Below are 14248 nucleotides of genomic sequence, written 5' to 3' on the forward strand. Positions count from 1 at the left end.
TATTTCTATTTTGAAGTCACATTAGTATGCTAACATATTAAGAGAAGTTTTAACTTCTCCCCTCAGATTTTAAATGAAAGCAGCAGCCTCCTGGCGGATATGTGATGGGCATGTAACGTCTTTGCTTCAAAAACTGAAATGATATACATTTATTGTCACATTTAAGGGTATACATGAAATGTGGTTGACTGTACCTAAATGCACTCTAGAATGCACTCAATGTGTAATTATCGATTGCTCTTTTGCAAATTGTTGGGTGCTCTTTGTTATTATAGAAGCTGACACATGATTGCTTCCCTATTGTTGAATTCATACACACTCCTTTTTTGTTCATGCCTTCTTGAGGGGATTTACCTAATTTGAATTAGGTATTGTACAATGCAAGAAGGGGGCAGAGGTTTTGAGTGATCATGGATTGTAATACAATTATGATCACAAACATTTAAGCCATATTGCTTTGTGTTTGTGTGTGGGGGGCAAACTACCCTCGCTGGAGAAATAAATCACACAAACACTTAAACTGAACATCCAGAAACTTATATGAACGCTCATTAGAGAATCAAAGGGTCCCACCACTTCTAAAGACAGAGTCAATTTTATATTGGCAACTCCATTTGGTAGTGGGCCCTCACTGTCAGAGATCCACTGAAATTAACCAAAGGAACGCTACCAGAACTGCTGACTAACTGAACATTTTTCTGGAGGGCAAAGCTATCAGTTTGCATGTTCATTGATTGTTCTGTATCTGTATTGAATTGTGAGTGGTGCTGCATTATTGATTGATAATGGCCCAAAATTCTCAGAGCTGACATTGCAGCACATTCCACATACTATGCACCGCTGCACAACACATGGTTTTCATTGACTCTCATTACTATTGAGGATACATTTGATGCTGAAACTAACTTGTTTCCCCTCATTTCATTAAAAGGGTATCACCTCTCAGTTTTCTATCTCTGACTACTATCTGCTAGTCAAGAATTAACTGACTATCAGTATGTGTGTGGTGTGTTTGTGGCGTGTTTTGTTCCACGGTACAAATTTAAAATTAGTCACGAGATTTCGAAGCCTTTCATAAGCCTTCCAAAACCATCTGTAACCTGACAATCAGAGGGTTAGAAAGTGACCGTACGCCAGGAAAATTGTGAGATAAATTATGGTGAATTCACCGGACATAAACCTAAAGGCATATTCATGAAAGTTATTATATGTCAATAATATTCAGGGGATGACATCATCTTAACATTGTCCAAATATAATATGTATTACTTACTCCATGTCCACCACCAATTCCGCCACCAATGCCCTACAGGAAATAATAATCATGTATTACAATGTTGGGAAAATGTCAACTAGAATTTTACATGTCAATTCAATGTACAGAACTCACAAAACAGCTAGATTCCACCATTCTATTGCACGCAGAGGACAACTCGAATTGGCCTAGTCAAAACGGTCAGGCAAGAAGAGATTACTTGACCATTTTGTGGAGGACAAAGCTAATGTTTTGCATGTTCACTGATTGTTCCACCTATGTGTTGCTGAATGAGCTGTTAGGTGCAGCCTTAATGAATGATATTGGGCAAGAACACTCTTGTTGGTGCATGCACAGTCTGTGTGCGATTGACTAGGTCCAACCCAGTGTTTTAAGTGAATCTCATTAATAATGAGGATGCACTTGATTCTCAATTTAAGCCAACATTTGACTTTTTTTAAATTTAATTTTCTCACCTCTAAGTTATCACCCTTCCATTGTTATTACCTAAAAAAGAATCACTGTGTACTTCAACAATAGTGTACAGTGCTGTCTGCCACTGTTCTATTTTAAATCAAGAATGTTGTGATACCTTCCTTAATCTGTCCAAACTATCTCTAACCTGGCAATCAAGATGATGGAAGGGATGGTACTTTGAGGTACATTGTGAGATGCATTGATGAGAAATGTTCTGACATAAGTCTAAGGGCACACTAATTCAATTGAGTAGATGACATTGCTATTCAGCAGGTAACAGCATTGTGAAATCATACAACAATCATATGTTTTACTTAAAATATGTCCTTCATCAACTTTACCACCAACTCCCCACATAAGGCAAGAAGCATGGATTTTAGTGTTCAGGAACAAATAATTAAAATGGGCCACATGAGCTAAAGAACATCCTGTACACAAATCTGAGTCCACCGATTGTGCTTCTGTAAGTAATCCTTGGTAATCCAGAATGAGCCAACATTTTTATTCTGTAAAATTTAAATGCGTTCAATATTTTTGTCAATACACCTTTCCAAAGCTGCCTTTCTCACATTTGGGTGTGGGTATGCTATACGAAAATCGGGGACACAGCATTCCCATCATTATTATAATTATAATTATAATTATAATTATAATTATAATTATTATAATTATTATTATTATTTAAATTGTTAACCCATGAGCTGTGTGTGTGTGTGTGTGTGTATGTGTGTGTGTATGTGTATGTGTATGAGTGTATTTTTGTTGTGTGATGGTGTATGTGTGTGCGTGTTTTTGTATGTGCGTTTATGCTGCCTTGGATGGTAATACATATATGCCATTTTATTAATCGTATGATCGTAGTGTTCTGTCATAGTCCACAAGAGGACATATTTACCTTATGTTCAGCACAGACTCCTTTAAGGCTCTGTGGGATGAAAACAGACCTTTCTATATTGAAGTCATGTTAACTTGTTTACATATTAAGAGATGTTGTACCATCAGCGTCTAAATGTAAATGGACAACTTTTGACAGATATTTTATGGGCATTTATTGTGTTTGCTTTAAATTCTGAAATTATTGTAATTTAGTGAAACATATAGACTTATTCATGACATGTGGTTATCTTTGGCACAGTAGCACCGCAGATTACACTCCATGAAAAGTGGAATTTGTTCACAATTTCCATTTCTATAGTGCTCTGGTATGATACAAATGGTCAATAGGTCTCAACTGTATTGTTGTATTCATGGAAATGGCATTTGAAGTCATATCTTCATAAGGATTTGTTACATAAATTACATCAGGTAAAGTCACTTGAACACATGGGACACCGATATTTGGTGATCTTGATTTCTGATAAAAACATAATCACAAACAATAATTCCATATGTGTGTGCGTTTTCGTGTGTGCGTCCCTAGATTTGGAGGACATAAAATAAGTACTTAGAAACTTCTTATTTGAATGTCCATGTGAGAATCCGACCGGAGTGAGCAACCCAAATGATTCAGTGAATTTACAATTGGCAACTGCTTATGAGAGTGGACTTTCACACTGACTGAGAGCAACTCATTTTAACCAAACCAAAGCAGTTAGCGCAGCATAGACTGCATGACAGTGTTGCTGTGGTTAAATCCTCTGTGGTGTACATTCCTCTGTCTTGGGAGGATAGCCCAGGGGCAATGTGCTCGCCTTGGATGCAAGGAAACACGGAGCAACACAGGTTCAATCCCTGGGTCTGCGATTAGAAACCTCTGGGTATTAAGCGTGTTATAAATAACCAATCACATCTTATCATATCAATGATCTATCGGACTCTTCAATGCTATGTGATCACTTACTTTCAGCATTATTCAGTGATAATGTGCCGCACTATTTTGGACTGTGCATGGCGATTCTATTTGTGAATTAATAGGCGAACAAAGGGTTTTATATGAATCTCATTAGTAGTGAAGATATATTTCATGCTGCACCTATCTCAAATTTTCAATGTTTTCAATTCAAGTGTGACTCGTCTAAGTTATCTCTCTTCCATTACTATCACCTAATCATGTCATTTGCGCAGTGATGAATCCAACATTACTGTTCTTAAAAATGGATAAAGCATTATGATGCCTTCCATTACCCTTTAAAGACCTTCTATAAACTCACAATCTGGAGGTAAGCGTTGATGTAACCTTCATGTGCAGATTGAAATGACTTACTTTGAAATTCCCATACATACCTTCCAGGGCATACTCATTAATCTATCTAGAAATCAATACTATTCAACGTTAAACAAATACTGAATAAGTGAGTAAAAAAAAGTCCCCACTTACTATTCCACCACCACCTTTGCCACCAGCACCCTACAGAAGACAATATGCATGTATTTTAATTTCAATGTGGATGAATAGTAAATACAAACTTTGAAAAGACAAGTAAATGTGCAGGTCTCTCATTGGATCTCTCCCACATCATTTTAGAACCCACAAATTCCTTCTGGCAGATACTTAATGGACTTATAGGTTATTTGTTTTAAAAGATGGCAATAATGTATAGTGTTTTACAATTTTTCTTCAGAAATCAACTTTGAGTTTCTCTGGTACATAAACTAAAGAACATCCCCTACACAAATCTCAGAGTCCACCAATTGTGCTTCTGCAAGTACTCCTTAGTAATCCAGAAGGGGCCAACCTTTGTATTCTTTAATATTTTATATGCGTTCAATATGTTTGTCAGTACACCTTTCTAAAGCTGCCTGTTTCACATTTGGGTGTGGGTATGCTATAAGAAAATGAGGGACACAGCATTCCCATTATTATTATTATGATGATTGTTATTATTATTATTATTATTATTATTATTATTATTATTATTATTATATGATATGATATATGATATGATATCATATGGCATTTGTAACGCGCCTATACACAAGTGTTTATTTATGCTATTATTATTATTATTATTATTATTATTATTGTTATTATTATTATTATTATTATTATTATTATTATTAGTATGATAATGTTTAACCCATGAGCTGTGTGTGTGTGTCCGATCTGGGATTGTACAAAATATGTGCTGATGTATTGATGGTTGTCATGTTTTGTAATAATGCCCAAAAGGATGTATTCAACTTATGTTCATCAAATTCTCTACCAATTCTCTATTGATTCAAAAAACACATATTTCTATTTGGAAGTCACTTTAGTATGCTAATATATTAAGAGAAGTTTGAACTTCTCCCCTCAGATTTTAAATGAAAGCAGATGCCTCCTGACCGATATGTGATGGGCATGTAACTTCTTTGCTTCAAAAACTGAAATGATATACATTTATTGTCACATTTAACGGTATACATGAAAAGTGGTTGACTGTACCTAAATGCACTCTAGAATGCACTCAATGTGTAATTATCAATTGCCCTTTTGCAAATTGTTGGGTGCTCTTTGTTATTATAGAAGCTGCCACATGATTGCTTCCATATTGTTGAATGCATACACACTGTCTTTTTATTCATGCCTTCTTGAGGGGATTTACCTAATTTGAATTAGGTAATGTACAATGCAAGAAGGGGGCAGAGGTTTTGAGTGATCATGGATTGTAATACAATTATGATCAGAAACATTTAAGCCATATTGCTTTGTGTCTGTGTGTGGGGGGCGAACTACCCTCGCTGGAGAAATAAATCACACAAACACTTAAACTGAACATCCAGAAACTTATATGAACGCTCATTAGAGAATCCAAGGTACCCAAAACTTCTAATGACAGAGTCAATTTGCAATTGGCAACTCCCTTTGGTAGTGGGCCCTCACTGTCAGAGAGCCACTGAAATTAACCAAAGGAATGCTACCAGAACTGCTGACTAACTGAACATTTTTCTGGGGGACAAAGCTATCAGTTTGCATGTTCATTGATTGTTCTGTATCTGGATTGAATTGTGAGTGCTTAGGTGCAGCATTATTGATTGATAATGGCCCAAAATTGTCAGAGCTGACATTGTACATTCCACATACTATGCATCGCTGCACAACACATGATTTTCGTTGACTCTCATTACTATTTAGGATACATTTGATGCTGAAATTAACTTGTTTCCCCTCATTTCATTTAAGGTGTATCACCTCTCAGTTTTCTATCTCCGACTACTATCTGCTAGTCAAGAATAAACTATCAGAATGTGTGTGGCGTGTTTTGTTCCACGGTACAAATTTAAAATTAGTCATGACATTTTGAAGCCTTTCATAACCCTTCCAAAACCATCTGTAACCTGACAATCAGAGGATTAGAAAGTGACTGTACCCCAGGAACATTGTGAGATAAATTATGGTGAATTCACCAGACATAAAACTAAAGGCATATTCATGAAAGTGGTTATATGTCAATATTATTCAGGGGATGACATCATCTTAACATTGTCCAAATATAATATGTATTACTTACTTCATGTCCACCACCAATTCCACCACCAAAGCTCTACAGGAAACAATAATCATTTATTACAATGTTGGGAAAATGTTAATTAGAATTTTTAAATATCAATTCTATGTACAGAGCTCACAAAACAGCTAAATTCCACCATTTTATTGCACGCAGAGGACAACTCGAATTGACCTAGTCAAAACAGTCAGGCAAGGAGAGATTACTTGACCATTTTGTGGAGGACAAAGCTAATGTTGTGCATGTTCACTGATTGTTCCTACTATGTCTTGCTGAATGAGCTGTTAGGTGCAGTCTTAATGAATGATATTGGGCAATAACACTCTCGTTGGTGCATGCACAGTCTATGTGTGATTCACTAGGCCCAACCCAGTGTTTTAAGTGAATCTCATTAATAGTGGGGATGCACTTGATTCTCCACTAAAGCCAACTTTGACTTTTTTAAATTTAATTTTCTCACCTCTAAGTTATCACCCTTCCATTATTATTACCTAAAAAATAATCACTGTGTACTCCAACAATAGTGTACAGTGCTGTATGCCACTGTTCTATTTTAAATCAAGAATGTTGTTTTGATACCTTCCTTAATCTGTCCAAACTATCTCTAACCTGGCAATCAAGATAATGGAAGGGATGGTACTTTGAGGTACATTGTGAGATGCATTGATGAGAAATGTCCTGATATAAGTCTAAGGGCACACTAATTCAATTGACTAGATGACATTGCTATTCAGCAGGTAACAGCATTGTGAAATCGTACAACAATCATATGTTTTACTTAAAATATGTCCTTCATCAACTTTACCACCAACTCCCTACATAAGGCAAGAAGCATGGATTTTAGTGTTCACTAAACTGCTGCTGACTAACTGAACATTTCTCTGGGGGACAAAGCTATCAGTTTGCATGTTCACTGATCGTTCTGTATCTGTATTGAATTGTGAGTGGTACAGCATTATTGATTGATAATGGCCCAACATTCTCAGAGCTGACATTGCACATTCCACATACTATGCACCGCTGCACAACACATGGTTTTCATTGACTCTCATTACTATTGAGGATACATTTGATGCTGAAACTAACTTGTTTCCCCTCATTTCATTAAAAGGGTATCACCTCTCAGTTTTCTATCTCTGACTACTATCTGCTAGTCAAGAATTAACTGACTATCAGTATGTGTGTGGTGTGTTTGTGGCGTGTTTTGTTCCACGGTACAAATTTAAAATTAGTCACGAGATTTCGAAGCCTTTCATAAGCCTTCCAAAACCATCTGTAACCTGACAATCAGAGGGTTAGAAAGTGACCGTACGCCAGGAAAATTGTGAGATAAATTATGGTGAATTCACCGGACATAAACCTAAAGGCATATTCATGAAAGTTATTATATGTCAATAATATTCAGGGGATGACATCATCTTAACATTGTCCAAATATAATATGTATTACTTACTCCATGTCCACCACCAATTCCGCCACCAATGCCCTACAGGAAATAATAATCATGTATTACAATGTTGGGAAAATGTCAACTAGAATTTTACATGTCAATTCAATGTACAGAACTCACAAAACAGCTAAATTCCACCATTCTATTGCACGCAGAGGACAACTCGAATTGGCCTAGTCAAAACGGTCAGGCAAGAAGAGATTACTTGACCATTTTGTGGAGGACAAAGCTAATGTTGTGCATGTTCACTGATTGTTCCTACTATGTCTTGCTGAATGAGCTGTTAGGTGCAGTCTTAATGAATGATATTGGGCAATAACACTCTCGTTGGTGCATGCACAGTCTATGTGTGATTCACTAGGCCCAACCCAGTGTTTTAAGTGAATCTCATTAATAGTGGGGATGCACTTGATTCTCCACTAAAGCCAACTTTGACTTTTTTAAATTTAATTTTCTCACCTCTAAGTTATCACCCTTCCATTATTATTACCTAAAAAATAATCACTGTGTACTCCAACAATAGTGTACAGTGCTGTATGCCACTGTTCTATTTTAAATCAAGAATGTTGTTTTGATACCTTCCTTAATCTGTCCAAACTATCTCTAACCTGGCAATCAAGATAATGGAAGGGATGGTACTTTGAGGTACATTGTGAGATGCATTGATGAGAAATGTCCTGATATAAGTCTAAGGGCACACTAATTCAATTGACTAGATGACATTGCTATTCAGCAGGTAACAGCATTGTGAAATCGTACAACAATCATATGTTTTACTTAAAATATGTCCTTCATCAACTTTACCACCAACTCCCTACATAAGGCAAGAAGCATGGATTTTAGTGTTCACTAAACTGCTGCTGACTAACTGAACATTTCTCTGGGGGACAAAGCTATCAGTTTGCATGTTCACTGATCGTTCTGTATCTGTATTGAATTGTGAGTGGTACAGCATTATTGATTGATAATGGCCCAACATTCTCAGAGCTGACATTGCACATTCCACATACTATGCACCGCTGCACAACACATGGTTTTCATTGACTCTCATTACTATTGAGGATACATTTGATGCTGAAACTAACTTGTTTCCCCTCATTTCATTAAAAGGGTATCACCTCTCAGTTTTCTATCTCTGACTACTATCTGCTAGTCAAGAATTAACTGACTATCAGTATGTGTGTGGTGTGTTTGTGGCGTGTTTTGTTCCACGGTACAAATTTAAAATTAGTCACGAGATTTCGAAGCCTTTCATAAGCCTTCCAAAACCATCTGTAACCTGACAATCAGAGGGTTAGAAAGTGACCGTACGCCAGGAAAATTGTGAGATAAATTATGGTGAATTCACCGGACATAAACCTAAAGGCATATTCATGAAAGTTATTATATGTCAATAATATTCAGGGGATGACATCATCTTAACATTGTCCAAATATAATATGTATTACTTACTCCATGTCCACCACCAATTCCGCCACCAATGCCCTACAGGAAATAATAATCATGTATTACAATGTTGGGAAAATGTCAACTAGAATTTTACATGTCAATTCAATGTACAGAACTCACAAAACAGCTAAATTCCACCATTCTATTGCACGCAGAGGACAACTCGAATTGGCCTAGTCAAAACGGTCAGGCAAGAAGAGATTACTTGACCATTTTGTGGAGGACAAAGCTAATGTTTTGCATGTTCACTGATTGTTCCACCTATGTGTTGCTGAATGAGCTGTTAGGTGCAGCCTTAATGAATGATATTGGGCAAGAACACTCTTGTTGGTGCATGCACAGTCTGTGTGCGATTGACTAGGTCCAACCCAGTGTTTTAAGTGAATCTCATTAATAATGAGGATGCACTTGATTCTCAACTTAAGCCAACATTTGACTTTTTTTAAATTTAATTTTCTCACCTCTAAGTTATCACCCTTCCATTGTTATTACCTAAAAAAGAATCACTGTGTACTTCAACAATAGTGTACAGTGCTGTCTGCCACTGTTCTATTTTAAATCAAGAATCTTGTGATACCTTCCTTAATCTGTCCAAACTATCTCTAACCTGGCAATCAAGATGATGGAAGGGATGGTACTTTGAGGTACATTGTGAGATGCATTGATGAGAAATGTTCTGACATAAGTCTAAGGGCACACTAATTCAATTGACTAGATGACATTGCTATTCAGCAGGTAACAGCATTGTGAAATCGTACAACAATCATATGTTTTACTTAAAATATGTCCTTCATCAACTTTACCACCAACTCCCCACATAAGGCAAGAAGCATGGATTTTAGTGTTCAGGAACAAATAATTAAAATGGGCCACATGAGCTAAAGAACATCCTGTACACAAATCTGAGTCCACCGATTGTGCTTCTGTAAGTAATCCTTGGTAATCCAGAATGAGCCAACAATTTTATTCTGTAAAATTTAAATGCGTTCAATATTTTTGTCAATACACCTTTCCAAAGCTGCCTTTCTCACATTTGGGTGTGGGTATGCTATACGAAAATGGGGGACACAGCATTCCCATCATTATTATAATTATAATTATAATTATAATTATAATTATTATAATTATTATTATTATTTAAATTGTTAACCCATGAGCTGTGTGTGTGTGTGTGTGTGTATGTGTGTGTGTATGTGTATGTGTATGAGTGTATTTTTGTTGTGTGATGGTGTATGTGTGTGCGTGTTTTTGTATGTGCGTTTATGCTGCCTTGGATGGTAATACATATATGCCATTTTATTAATCGTATGATCGTAGTGTTCTGTCATAGTCCACAAGAGGACATATTTACCTTATGTTCAGCACAGACTCCTTTAAGGCTCTGTGGGATGAAAACAGACCTTTCTATATTGAAGTCATGTTAACTTGTTTACATATTAAGAGATGTTGTACCATCAGCGTCTAAATGTAAATGGACAACTTTTGACAGATACTTTATGGGCATTTATTGTGTTTGCTTTAAATTCTGAAATTATTGTAATTTAGTGAAACATATAGACTTATTCATGACATGTGGTTATCTTTGGCACAGTAGCACCGCAGATTACACTCCATGAAAAGTGGAATTTGTTCACAATTTCCATTTCTATAGTGCTCTGGTATGATACAAATGGTCAATAGGTCTCAACTGTATTGTTGTATTCATGGAAACGGCATTTGAAGTCATATCTTCATAAGGATTTGTTACATAAATTACATCAGGTAAAGTCACTTGAACACATGGGACACCGATATTTGGTGATCTTGATTTCTGATAAAAACATAATCACAAACAATAATTCCATATGTGTGTGCGTTTTCGTGTGTGCGTCCCTAGATTTGGAGGACATAAAATAAGTACTTAGAAACTTCTTATTTGAATGTCCATGTGAGAATCCGACGGGAGTGAGCAACCCAAATGATTCAGTGAATTTACAATTGGCAACTGCTTATGAGAGTGGACTTTCACACTGACTGAGAGCAACTCATTTTAACCAAACCAAAGCAGTTAGCGCAGCATAGACTGCATGACAGTGTTGCTGTGGTTAAATCCTCTGTGGTGTACATTCCTCTGTCTCGGGAGGATAGCCCAGGGGCAATGTGCTCGCCTTGGATGCAAGGAAACACGGAGCAACACAGGTTCAATCCCTGGGTCTGCGATTAGAAACCTCTGGGTATTAAGCGTGTTATAAATAACCAATCACATCTTATCATATCACTGATCTATCGGACTCTTCAATGCTATGTGATCACTTACTTTCAGCATTATTCAGTGATAATGTGCCGCACTATTTTGGACTGTGCATGGCGATTCTATTTGTGAATTAATAGGCGAACAAAGGGTTTTATATGAATCTCATTAGTAGTGAAGATATATTTCATGCTGCACCTATCTCAAATTTTCAATGTTTTCAATTCAAGTGTGACTCGTCTAAGTTATCTCTCTTCCATTACTATCACCTAATCATGTCATTTGCGCAGTGATGAATCCAACATTACTGTTCTTAAAAATGGATAAAGCATTATGATGCCTTCCATTACCCTTTAAAGACCTTCTATAAACTCACAATCTGGAGGTAAGCGTTGATGTAACCTTCATGTGCAGATTGAAATGACTTACTTTGAAATTCCCATACATACCTTCCAGGGCATACTCATTAATCTATCTAGAAATCAATACTATTCAACGTTAAACAAATACTGAATAAGTGAGTAAAAAAAAGTCCCCACTTACTATTCCACCACCACCTTTGCCACCAGCACCCTACAGAAGACAATATGCATGTATTTTAATTTCAATGTGGATGAATAGTAAATACAAACTTTGAAAAGACAAGTAAATGTGCAGGTCTCTCATTGGATCTCTCCCACATCATTTTAGAACCCACAAATTCCTCCTGGCAGATACTTAATGGACTTATAGGTTATTTGTTTTAAAAGATGGCAATAATGTATAGTGTTTTACAATTTTTCTTCAGAAATCAACTTTGAGTTTCTCTGGTACATAAACTAAAGAACATCCCCTACACAAATCTCAGAGTCCACCAATTGTGCTTCTGCAAGTACTCCTTAGTAATCCAGAAGGGGCCAACCTTTGTATTCTTTAATATTTTATATGCGTTCAATATGTTTGTCAGTACACCTTTCTAAAGCTGCCTGTTTCACATTTGGGTGTGGGTATGCTATAAGAAAATGAGGGACACAGCATTCCCATTATTATTATTATGATGATTGTTATTATTATTATTATTATTATTATTATTATTATATGATATGATATATGATATGATATCATATGGCATCTGTAACGCGCCTATACACAAGTGTTTATTTATGCTATTATTATTATTATTATTATTATTATTATTATTATTATTATTATTATTATTATTATTATTATTATGATAATGTTTAACCCATGAGCTGTGTGTGTGTGTCCGATCTGGGATTGTACAAAATATGTGCTGATGTATTGATGGTTGTCATGTTTTGTAATAATGCCCAAAAGGATGTATTCAACTTATGTTCATCAAATTCTCTACCAATTCTCTATTGATTCAAAAAACACATATTTCTATTTTGAAGTCACATTAGTATGCTAACATATTAAGAGAAGTTTTAACTTCTCCCCTCAGATTTTAAATGAAAGCAGCAGCCTCCTGACGGATATGTGATGGGCATGTAACGTCTTTGCTTCAAAAACTGAAATGATATACATTTATTGTCACATTTAAGGGTATACATGAAATGTGGTTGACTGTACCTAAATGCACTCTAGAATGCACTCAATGTATAATTATCGATTGCTCTTTTGCAAATTGTTGGGTGCTCTTTGTTATTATAGAAGCTGACACATGATTGCTTCCCTATTGTTGAATTCATACACACTCCTTTTTTGTTCATGCCTTCTTGAGGGGATTTACCTAATTTGAATTAGGTATTGTACAATGCAAGAAGGGGGCAGAGGTTTTGAGTGATCATGGATTGTAATACAATTATGATCACAAACATTTAAGCCATATTGCTTTGTGTTTGTGTGTGGGGGGCAAACTACCCTCGCTGGAGAAATAAATCACACAAACACTTAAACTGAACATCCAGAAACTTATATGAACGCTCATTAGAGAATCAAAGGGTCCCACCACTTCTAAAGACAGAGTCAATTTTATATTGGCAACTCCATTTGGTAGTGGGCCCTCACTGTCAGAGATCCACTGAAATTAACCAAAGGAACGCTACCAGAACTGCTGACTAACTGAACATTTTTCTGGAGGGCAAAGCTATCAGTTTGCATGTTCATTGATTGTTCTGTATCTGTATTGAATTGTGAGTGGTGCTGCATTATTGATTGATAATGGCCCAAAATTCTCAGAGCTGACATTGCAGCACATTCCACATACTATGCACCGCTGCACAACACATGGTTTTCATTGACTCTCATTACTATTGAGGATACATTTGATGCTGAAACTAACTTGTTTCCCCTCATTTCATTAAAAGGGTATCACCTCTCAGTTTTCTATCTCTGACTACTATCTGCTAGTCAAGAATTAACTGACTATCAGTATGTGTGTGGTGTGTTTGTGGCGTGTTTTGTTCCACGGTACAAATTTAAAATTAGTCACGAGATTTCGAAGCCTTTCATAAGCCTTCCAAAACCATCTGTAACCTGACAATCAGAGGGTTAGAAAGTGACCGTACGCCAGGAAAATTGTGAGATAAATTATGGTGAATTCACCGGACATAAACCTAAAGGCATATTCATGAAAGTTATTATATGTCAATAATATTCAGGGGATGACATCATCTTAACATTGTCCAAATATAATATGTATTACTTACTCCATGTCCACCACCAATTCCGCCACCAATGCCCTACAGGAAATAATAATCATGTATTACAATGTTGGGAAAATGTCAACTAGAATTTTACATGTCAATTCAATGTACAGAACTCACAAAACAGCTAGATTCCACCATTCTATTGCACGCAGAGGACAACTCGAATTGGCCTAGTCAAAACGGTCAGGCAAGAAGAGATTACTTGACCATTTTGTGGAGGACAAAGCTAATGTTTTGCATGTTCACTGATTGTTCCACCTATGTGTTGCTGAATGAGCTGTTAGGTGCAGCCTTAATGAATGATATTGG

The sequence above is a fragment of the Ambystoma mexicanum genome, chromosome 3p (genome assembly GCF_040938575.1).
Source record: "Ambystoma mexicanum isolate Mex_15411 chromosome 3p, UKY_AmexF1_1, whole genome shotgun sequence".
NCBI classification, from domain to species: Eukaryota; Metazoa; Chordata; class Amphibia; order Caudata; family Ambystomatidae; genus Ambystoma; species Ambystoma mexicanum.